Raw genomic sequence first — 9,896 nt, 5'->3', positions numbered from 1 at the left:
TGACTTTAATTTAGTCATGCATTTCAATGATGACTGCTAAAAGACACCTGGTAACCATCAATAATTTGCCATTATCAGGGGTTATCCAGTGTAAACTACTTACAATATGGCCAAATCATAATGTAAAACTCTTTTTTTTGCTTTTAGAACACATCCATAAATAGTAGTTCTTCCTTCTCCTCCTTCTCCGCCTCCTTCTTCTGTAGTTGTACAAAGAGATCTCAGTTCCATAAGTCAGGTTACGAATACAGTGCACCATGATCAATGTTACCATTTCTATTGTTCTCCCTCATCTTTTCCTACCCTCAAGTTATGTAATTGAATTTTTTTTTGCCAGTCCTGGGCTTGGGCTCAGGGTCTGAATACTGTCCTTGGACTTTCTCAAGGCTGGAGCTCTACCACTTGAGCCTCAGCTCCACTTCTGGCTTTTTTTTTCTATGTATGTGGTACTGAGGAATTGAAGCCAGGTCTTCATGCATGCTAGGCAAGCACTCTACCACTGGGTCAAAATCCTGGCCTGTAGTTGAATTTTTACATAGCATGCATTGAATATAATGACTGCAGTTTTTCATTCTTCCTGTCTCCATCCCTGTGCCCTCTCCCGTGCTTCAGCTTCCCGATACTCGTTTTGTGAAATGGTTGGATTGCTGTTCAGAGGAGCTATTCCACTAGATTCCTCCCATAAGCATATCATCCTTTAGTCTATTTGCTTTTGTATACATGGATATGGCCCTGTATATGTTATCATGTATGTTTGCATTTACGTCTAATTTCTATATAGAAGAGAAAAACATGAGCTTGGCTTAATATAATTTTTTTCTAAGTTCATCCATTTACTTGTAAATGACAAAATATTATACTTTCTGATAGATGAGTAAAATTCCATCATATATGTGTGTACGTGTGTATATATGTATAAATAAATACACATGTGTAAGATTCCAGTACATATATACACATGTATGTATCCACATATGCATATGTATATACACATACATGTGTACATATAAGTGTATTTGATGGGATGGAATACATATATATGTATTTATATAATATTTACTTTTTGGGTAAAAAATTGTAATATACATTTCAAAACTTTAAGATGTCTTTTCCCAAACTTCTGAGGATAAAACAAATTCTTTAGGCTTGAAAACTAAAAAGCATGACCATCCTCTCCCCTTCCTGAGGAAGGAAGTAGGTATATTGGTCTGAAGATTGTAGGATCCTACGATCTTCCTGGTGGAGACTGGAAAAAAGAGGGAAGGACCTAGAGGAAGGGCAGGTTGCTAGGAACAATCGGTTGCTATTCTGTTGCTATTTCTCTCCCCCTTCCCTTCCTTATCTTGTTTTTCCCTTCTCTGTCTTTTTATCTCTCTTACTCTGCCCCATACTTCTCATGAAAATAGACACCAATACTACAAGATTTTCAGATGAACATGAGTGGAGTATCTTCTCAATGTAATTTAGCAGGGAAGGGGATCTAGCCATCCTGGGCTTCCAGAGCAAGTGTGGCTAGGTCACTATGCAAATGACGTCTCTGGGGTTAAGAGCAGCCAGTGAGTTTTTTCTGGGAGTCGAGGGCCTCTCTGCCTCTGTGCTAGAGAGAATGAGCTAATTTCTTCAGGCAAGGTGCCACCTACTTGTCCAGTCCTGACTTTTCTAGACTTCTTTTGTTCAGAGACTTTTTTCTTCCCCACTTTCCCCAGCCTGGCTTAGAAAAACAGATGGGGAAAGAGCTCTGGGGACAAAGGCAGGATCTCTAAAGCACTGATTTCATGCCAGGTACCACTGAAGCTAGGACCAAGACATCTTCTTTAAGGTAGTTTAAGCCCAGAGTGAAATAGGTGTTTCAGATTTCATCCACCGATTTCCCTGAGGGAAACCTCTGGGAGAACTGTGGGTATCCACCTTCTATTGTGAAATCCTTTTGACTGCCATGCTTTATACTCCCCACAGTCTTTGATGACTAGAACCTTATTCTACCATAAGATGGTAGGGAATGACATATAAAAGTTAGAATTTCCAGTACTTAGAACATAAACATATCATCAACTTCCCCTACCCATTGGCTAGTTTTATTTGTCATAATTGCTTAAGATTATTAGAAACCCTCACCTCACAATGAAAACATTAGAATGAAAGCTCCATATGTGTCTCTCAATCATTGCATTCTCTACTCTTTTGTACTGGAAGTAAACATTAGTATAAATCACTAGTAATCACTCTTGTATATGCCATTAATCTTACAGTCTCTAAATTACATAGAACTGCATTGCTCGTGTTTTTAAAATTTCTTTAAATGACATTCTACATGTCAAGTTTATAACTTACTTTTAACAGTTTGAGATTTACATATTGTTGACGATGTAGGACTACTTTCTTCCTCATTTGCTGCTCTATACATTAGTTTTTATGAAACATTTGAGCTCTTTCAATACTTGTTCAAAGAAAGCTCAACATTCTACTTTGTGCAGCTTTTTCTCTAAAATGTCCCCAGAATACATAAAGGTGTAGCAACAGAGGGTAGTTAATTATTGACACAGGCACGAGTGCATGAGTTCAAGAAATATCTATACAGTGTCATCCAGTTTGTCAACCCCATGTTCAATTCTAGAAAACAAGAAAATGTGACATGATTTTGAGATAATAAACAATAGTGACTCTACAGCTGAAGCTGTGTGATCTCTAGGAGGCACTCTGTGCTTTAGAATCACAGAGGGGGGATAGAGGAAATAAGAATGGGAAGAGAGAAATGAGCAATGTCTCCACAGAGGAAGTAGTGAAATTTAATCTGCATTGGAAGAATGAATTTCCCATGAGCCAAGTGTGTGTGTGAGAGAGACTGGCATTATCAAAGGATTAATTGAGGTAAAGAGGGGTGGTGGAGTATTGTACTAGTATGATCACTGAACTGCAAATATAGTTGATCATCAAAAGAAGGGAAAGACTGGTCTGACTGTCACCATTTCCCCTTCTTCAGTATTACATGGGTAAGTGGTGGCTGCTACCCATAGCGTTTGGGTAGGAGGGTCTAAGAAGTTATGTGCTTGCCTTCTCAGGGCGTCAGTTTTCAACCCTGGCAATCAATGCGGTGACAGATGTCGCAGCCAGCTCATTCTCATATCCAAGGTGTGGGTTTTCTAAAGCTCTGTTCTGTACCTTCATCTTCAGAATTTAGAAGTATAGCCTATGAAATCAGGTAGACATGTATTGAAAATCTATCTATAAAATGTATCTCTGCCAACAACTAAAAGTGCCTCTGCAGATTCCTAAACACTTCTCAAGGTGTCCATTTCTTCATCAGTGTGTGTGCATAATTAGCAGGTGTGTGTGTGTGTGTGTGTGTGTGTGTGTGTGTTATCAATAGCATCATTTGATCCCCCAAATTTAACTTCCACAATGATATCATTAGGAAGTGGTACCTATGGGCCTATGGGTGGAGATTCCATCTTGAAGGGGAAGTCCTCATGAATGGATTAGTGCTTTTCTAAGGTGCTCAAGAGATCAGGCTTCCCACTTCTCACCATATACTCTAATGACACTGCTACACGGTGTCATCTGTAAAACAGTCCTTACTAGATACCACGTCTGTGGATATTTTGATTTTAGACTTCTCAGCCTCCAGAAATGTGAGAACAAAGCATCTGGCATTTGAAAGCCAAGTTTTCACTTTTAATATTGTTTACTGTTATGAATAATGGTCATGGACAGAGGGATTACACTTATACAAGTTAGGTAGAGTACATTTCCTTTTGGACAATGTCACCCCTTCCCTTGCTGTCTCCCAGCTTTTCCTTCCCACCTTCCGTCCATAAGCTGTATAGTTCATTTTTAACACAATGTCTGTGGGGCACTTCACATCAGGGAAATGGAAACCTATGCTGTAGAAAAGGAGGCCTACCTCATGGCCCCAGTGCTCATTTCCTGGTTTTGGGACCCAATGTGCCTGTCACCTGGTTGGAAGGCTTGGCTATGGTTTTGTGATGTAAAGTAAGGCTACCTCTGGGATTGGCCCCCAACACTTCTGCCCTCTGGGACAGCACCTGATTCCCCTTCTTTACCTACCTCCCCCTGCCCTGCCCACCTTTGTGCTGATTGGCTCCTGCATCCTATATTAGCTGAATGTACTTCCTCAATAAACAAGTTCCTGCCTTGAAGGGTCTCCCTGACAAGGTCTGATTGTCCTCCAACAAGGGAGGGCTGGGGGCCGTCAGCCGACCCTTCCTCTCTCAGCTCGTCTTGGTCCGGGCATGTTCTCTTTATCCCTCTTGCAGGTCAGGAGGGACGAAGGACTAAAAACCCTGACAAATGTCCAGTGAGTGCCAATGCTGTATTGAAAGCTGCATTTATGAGATCAGGTAGATCTGGATTTAAACTCTATTTCGGCCACCTGTTAGTTTCTGCTATTTGGATGAACAGACGGTACCAGCTCATGAATATAAAATGTTCCCAACTGTCATTGGCTGGCAGGACTCATATTCTGGGTATGTCTTTGTTAAAAACTCCTTGTCATTCTTGAACCAGTTCAGTCAAAAAAGGGGTGAGGTATTCAGCATGATGGTTATACACATCTAGAGCAGCCTTTCTTGCTCAAACATTTTCAAAAAAGCCATGTTAAGTGAAATGAAGTCACTTTGTTGACTGTAGCATTTCTCATTTTGTCAGTCTTGAGGCTTGAACTCAGGGACTGGGCACTGTCCCTGAGCTTTGTGTTCAAGGTCCAGCTTTTGCCAAAGCTTCATTTCTGGCTTTTTTAGTGGTGAATTGGAGATAAGACTCTTACAGACTTTTCCAGCATTGGCTGGCTTTGAACCATGATCCTCAGATCTCAGTTTCCTGAGTAGCTAGGATTATAGGCCTGAGCCATTGTCTAGGAGTCATTTTTATAATAAATCATGTCTTAGAAGTAATAAATTAAAAATTATACCATATTTGTATAACTTTATATTTGTCCTCAATTTCTGTCTCAGGTTTCAAATTGTAGCCCATTTGTGCACAACTCATTCGAGATTGTCTGCTACTATCACACAGTAGGAAAACAGCCGCATCATTAAGTCACCAAATGGAAAGATTAGAAAATTTGGGGTATTCAAAATCTCTTGCTTTTGGCACATCCACGACCATAAAGCCCTAATGACAAGTTCAGTAGGGAGTACACATTAAATATCAATTATGAATGGAAAAATAGGATCCCTTTGTATTTATAATTTATGTTTTGTTCCTCATTTGCTTCCATGAAAGATTCAAGAAATTTGTGCATAAAAGATTCACTTCTACTACTACTTTTAAGCAGAAAGAAGAAAATAACAGCAACAATGAATTCTACAGGTGTGCTTGTGTGGAGAAATTAACGTGCCAAAGATAGAGGTTAATGCTATGGTAAGATTAAATTTGTCTAAGGTATTACTGGCAACTGATGGAAAACTAAAGGGGATAGGTGGATGGGATGAGACATTATGGGATATAACATTAAAGCTTTAATAATCAATGTTATTTCTTTAGTTGATGAGGCAGGAATGCATTACTCCCCTGTGAAATCATTAGGTCTAAGGTTAGAACTCACAACTCTCAGAAGAATAAAGGGCTCATCAGATTTACCTTGAATTTTAGAATGTTCACTGTACAGGAATAAAACACAAATTTAAAGATGCTTTTATTTTTAAAAAATTATTCTGTTAGATCAATTTTTGTTCTTATAGTGTGCAACCTCATGGAGACTGTAAAATAGAGACAGAAATTGTCACCAACTAGATTAAGCTCAGATATCTTAACCTGTTTTGGATGCATGCAAAAGAAATAGCATCTGTTTGCTACAGTATCTATCTATCTATCTATCTATCTATCTATCTATCTATCTATCTATCTTCTATCTACCTATCATCCATCTATCTATCTATCTATCTATCTATCTATCTATCTATCTATCTATCCTCTAAGATCTATGGTCTCTCATCTGTCTATTCCTTCTATTTCTCCTTCTCCTCATCTTTCTCCCCCTCCCCCTCCTCTTTTCTTCCAATCTATCTCTATGTTATATAATGACAATAATTTAGCATCAAAATTTCTAAAGTTTCTCTGTCCAGAAGCCATTGCTGTGTTACCATTGTTTTTTTTTTGTATGTTCTGCTTCCTGGGTGTCTTTGGAATCTGAATCTGTAGGAAGCTGCAGATGGGATACATATATCTAACTTTTTTAGTTTGTGAAATCCACTGTTCCTTGGCCAGTCCTCTAAAAATGACTGCTACTTCGAGTCAACTGTTGACAGATGTTTCCCTGAGCAGACATGATTCTCACAGGGAGACTAGTGATGTCTGCCTCTTGAATGTGAACGTCTCCAAAAAGTCATTTGCTATCTATGTAGAGGGGGACTGAGAATGCAGGAGTGGGAGAAGGAGAAGAAAGGACGTGAGACTTAGTAATACTCAATGATCCCCTTGCTCAGCTCTGGCCTGTGATTGTTGCATTGTATTTGGCAAAACAAGAGCAAACAGCCAACTGGACACCCACAATATCATAGTGGTACTGACTCCTTAGTCTTCTAGGGAAGGCTGCCTGGAGCTCGTAGATCCTATCCTAAGTGTCTACTTAATTACATTTTCAGTCATGTTTTAAGGTCTCTTATTGATTGTTGCTCTGGTCAACTGCCCAGTTGGCTTCCTTATAATCCAGCGCGATCAGCCTCAATGGAAATTTCTTAGGGGTCTCTTACCTATGAACCTTCTGTTGTACTGGAAGCTACAGAAATCAATTGAACAAATTCCAACCAAAGCCAATGTTAAAGACACATTTCAGCAAACAAAACATTAAACAACTTGCCTGAGGAAAATGTAAAAGAAAGTTGTCTTTCTTCTTCTTCTTCTTTGTTTGCTTCTTCTGGGATGGACTTTTGACCAAGAAAAGAAACAGAAATTGGAGCAGTTTTAACTCCAAGCAATATTTCCTCAGGATTTCCTAGCATGGGTCTATTTTATTCACATTAGAATGAACATCATGAAAGTGTGCTTAAGGTCCTTTAAACCATTTCAGTGAACATGCTTTGTGTGATGAATAGTGCCCGATGAGTGCTGCTGAGGTTGTCAGAAACTGGTGAGTGGGAGAAAGAAGAAGAGATCCCGGAAGGAAACTTTAATTACAGGAGGCTTGTTTATGATGCAGAACATTGAGGCTAGATGGCATCTCTTTTTAAACACGACACTTGTCTGCCACAATAATCAGATGACATACATTTTCTTTCATTACTGTGAGTGAGTCTGGTGATTGTCAGAAGGGCCTGGGGTGGCAATTCTTGCTGGCCTGTTCATTATGTAATATGTCAAGAGCTGCACTTGAGCAAATAAATCAGTGGTGACATTAGCTCAAAGCAACTATGATTTTATTCTTGAGAACTAAAATGCATCTTCTGACTAGGTGATAAGGATCACATATGCAGTATCGGTCCACAAACACTCACCTGTGAGAAGGCACCCATCATCCTGAGATGACCCATTTCCTTTAACGGACTGCTTTAGAATCAGCCCCCTGAGTGGGCTGAACCATTCAAGTGGATGAATCTTCATCTTCTAGTCAGATAACTCATCCTAACAACAGTCTTTGTCTACCACCACACATCCATCCTGTGGCGAGCAGACAAAACCTGTTTACTGTGCACAGTAAACATTCAAATGAGAAGACATCATTGTCAGATAGCATATCATCTGTAACTGTCATGGAAACCACTGTCCCTCCTCCCCCACTTACCTCTGGGAAAGTAAGATCATCTGGTCTGGATGCTAGAAACAAAAGATACAAATGCTGAATGAAGCCTGATGCCTGCCTGATAGCATGTTCATGATTGGAGCATATTTTCTGGAGCTTTGTACCTAACTCAAAGGTGACTTCAGCGTGTGATTAATTTCCTGTGGACAATGAAGGTTTTTTTTTTCTTTTAAGATTCATTTTATTGAAAGTAGAGGCAAGGCAGAGCAGTGAGTCTACGTGAATGCAGTAGAAACTTTTTAGGGAATCGAGTCCAGCCAATTTCTGAGTCCCTGAGGCTAAATTCTATTAGGCATTAAAACTCAAACTTCAGGCACTTTGCACTGTTGAACACAAGGACCATCTGTAGCCAGTTCTGGCACAACAAGCACTGAATACTGATGGATGTGGAAGGAGATAGGCTGATAGGTTAATGGACTAAAATAAAGCCTTTATGTCTAAAGACCCATGAATTCCTTACCTTTATTCTGCCTTGCACAGACTGCAGTAATGGAAGAGGGCACTGATAAGTATAACCTGTACATTTTGACTGGACTACCCCCAAGTATTTATAGGGCTCCACCACAGGCATGCTAATAGTACTTGCCTTTACTTGGGCTTATATTATATCTCGGATGCTTTATGTACATTATTGTAATACCATGATGGTGAAATTCAGCAGTATGATTTTTGTTCCTCAAAAGAGAATCCTTAATTAAGTTCAACAACCTCAGATCGCTTGTGTCAAGAGAGGGCACAGGTGAGTAAGTAGCTCAATGAGGCCACACATGCCAGTCTCTTACCAGTTCTGGTTGGACATAGAATACTGCATTTTTCTTTTTCAATTTAAAAAAGTCAGCTCTAGTTAAACAGCAAGGAGTTTGGGGTTCAAAAGAATTCAGTGTAAAAAGATCATTGGAGAATAGTTTGTGCAGTACGTCCAGATACCCACCCTGAAAGCCTAAAGAATTCACCAAGAATCAGGATTGTGGTCATCTCAGCCATATATTGTACACAAGGAGCCCTGGATGCCCCTCTCCTCTGCATGCTCTGGGCAGTATAGGCACAGGGGAAGGCCTGCTGTTGCACCCCTGAGCGGGGAAATGGTGAGCTTGTGTGTTGGTGGGGTGCAATGGGAAGTGGCATGGCTTCTGATAACAGGACCTAGGACTCCCAGGAATGAGCAGCTGAGGCCGGGGCATCCTCTCTCAAGGATCCTGGGTGCCTTCTAGCCTTTCCCTTGGTTTAGCTCGAGGCAATGGGCCTTGGCAGGGTGCCCTTCTGAGGTCTGGATCACGATGTGGGCACCTGCCTCAGCCCTCAGTGTGCGTGAGTGCGTGAGTGTGTGTGTGTGTGTGTGTGTGTGTGTGTGTGTGTGACAGGGCGGTGTCAGGCGTGGGGGCGCCCTAGTCATCCTTGTCGTTGGCTCCATACTTGAGGATGCGCGTGAAAACGTGGGGTCTGGGCCATTGAGCTTCTCCCCATGGAACATGGTAAAGTGGAGGGGGCCCGGTGCCTCGCTCATCGCGCCCTCCAGTTGCTCGTCCGTGGGGTTCTGATCCCTAATGAAGCCAGCACGGTCATGCAGATCCTCCTTGTCAAAGAAGCCAGCATGGTTCTGGTCAATCGTGTTGAAAGCCTCCTTCAACTCCTGGATCTGGAACTGGTCAAGCATGGCAAACACATGGGATGTGGCCCGCTGTGGCCGCTTCTTGGTGGTCCTGGCCGTGGGCCACTCACTGGACATCTTGGCTTCAGGTGCGGTGGACTTCCCTGTGCGCGTGGGCGCGTGGAGTCTCGCCAGGCGATTTATTACTTGCAGGCTGAAGCAGCGGGAGTTCACTTGTGTCCATGCTAGCTAGAAGGAAGCCAGCGATCTACGAGGAATTCTTTTGTTATTTTTTTTTTAAGACAGTAGAATAACTGTCAGGATGGTCTCTCACTTGACCTTCTAGGCTTTTCTTGTTCTCTCTTTGATCATACTGCGGCTAAGCCATTCAGACTTCCTCCTCTCCTCTGCTCCTTGATGATCGCAGCTCTACTATTTGGGCTGAGCTCAGCCACATGATCTGACCTGTTTTGTAAACTAACTTATTCATATATATTTTTTCAGCAAATATATATATTTATAAATGTATATGTAAATATATATAAAATATTA

General features: G+C 41.1%; 1 pseudogene; it reads right to left on the bottom strand.

Moving 5' to 3' along the window:
- Positions 1-3,063: 3,063 nt before the first annotated feature.
- Positions 3,064-9,482, bottom strand: LOC150060892 (myosin regulatory light polypeptide 9 pseudogene; annotated as a pseudogene).
- Positions 9,483-9,896: the final 414 nt, after the last annotated feature.

Source organism: Megascapheus bottae, chromosome 7, assembly GCF_031878675.1.
Source record: "Megascapheus bottae isolate mThoBot1 chromosome 7, mThoBot2.hap1, whole genome shotgun sequence".
NCBI classification, from domain to species: Eukaryota; Metazoa; Chordata; class Mammalia; order Rodentia; family Geomyidae; genus Megascapheus; species Megascapheus bottae.
Note: the sequence above shows the minus strand (reverse complement) of the source record. Positions and strands in the feature narration are given on the sequence as shown.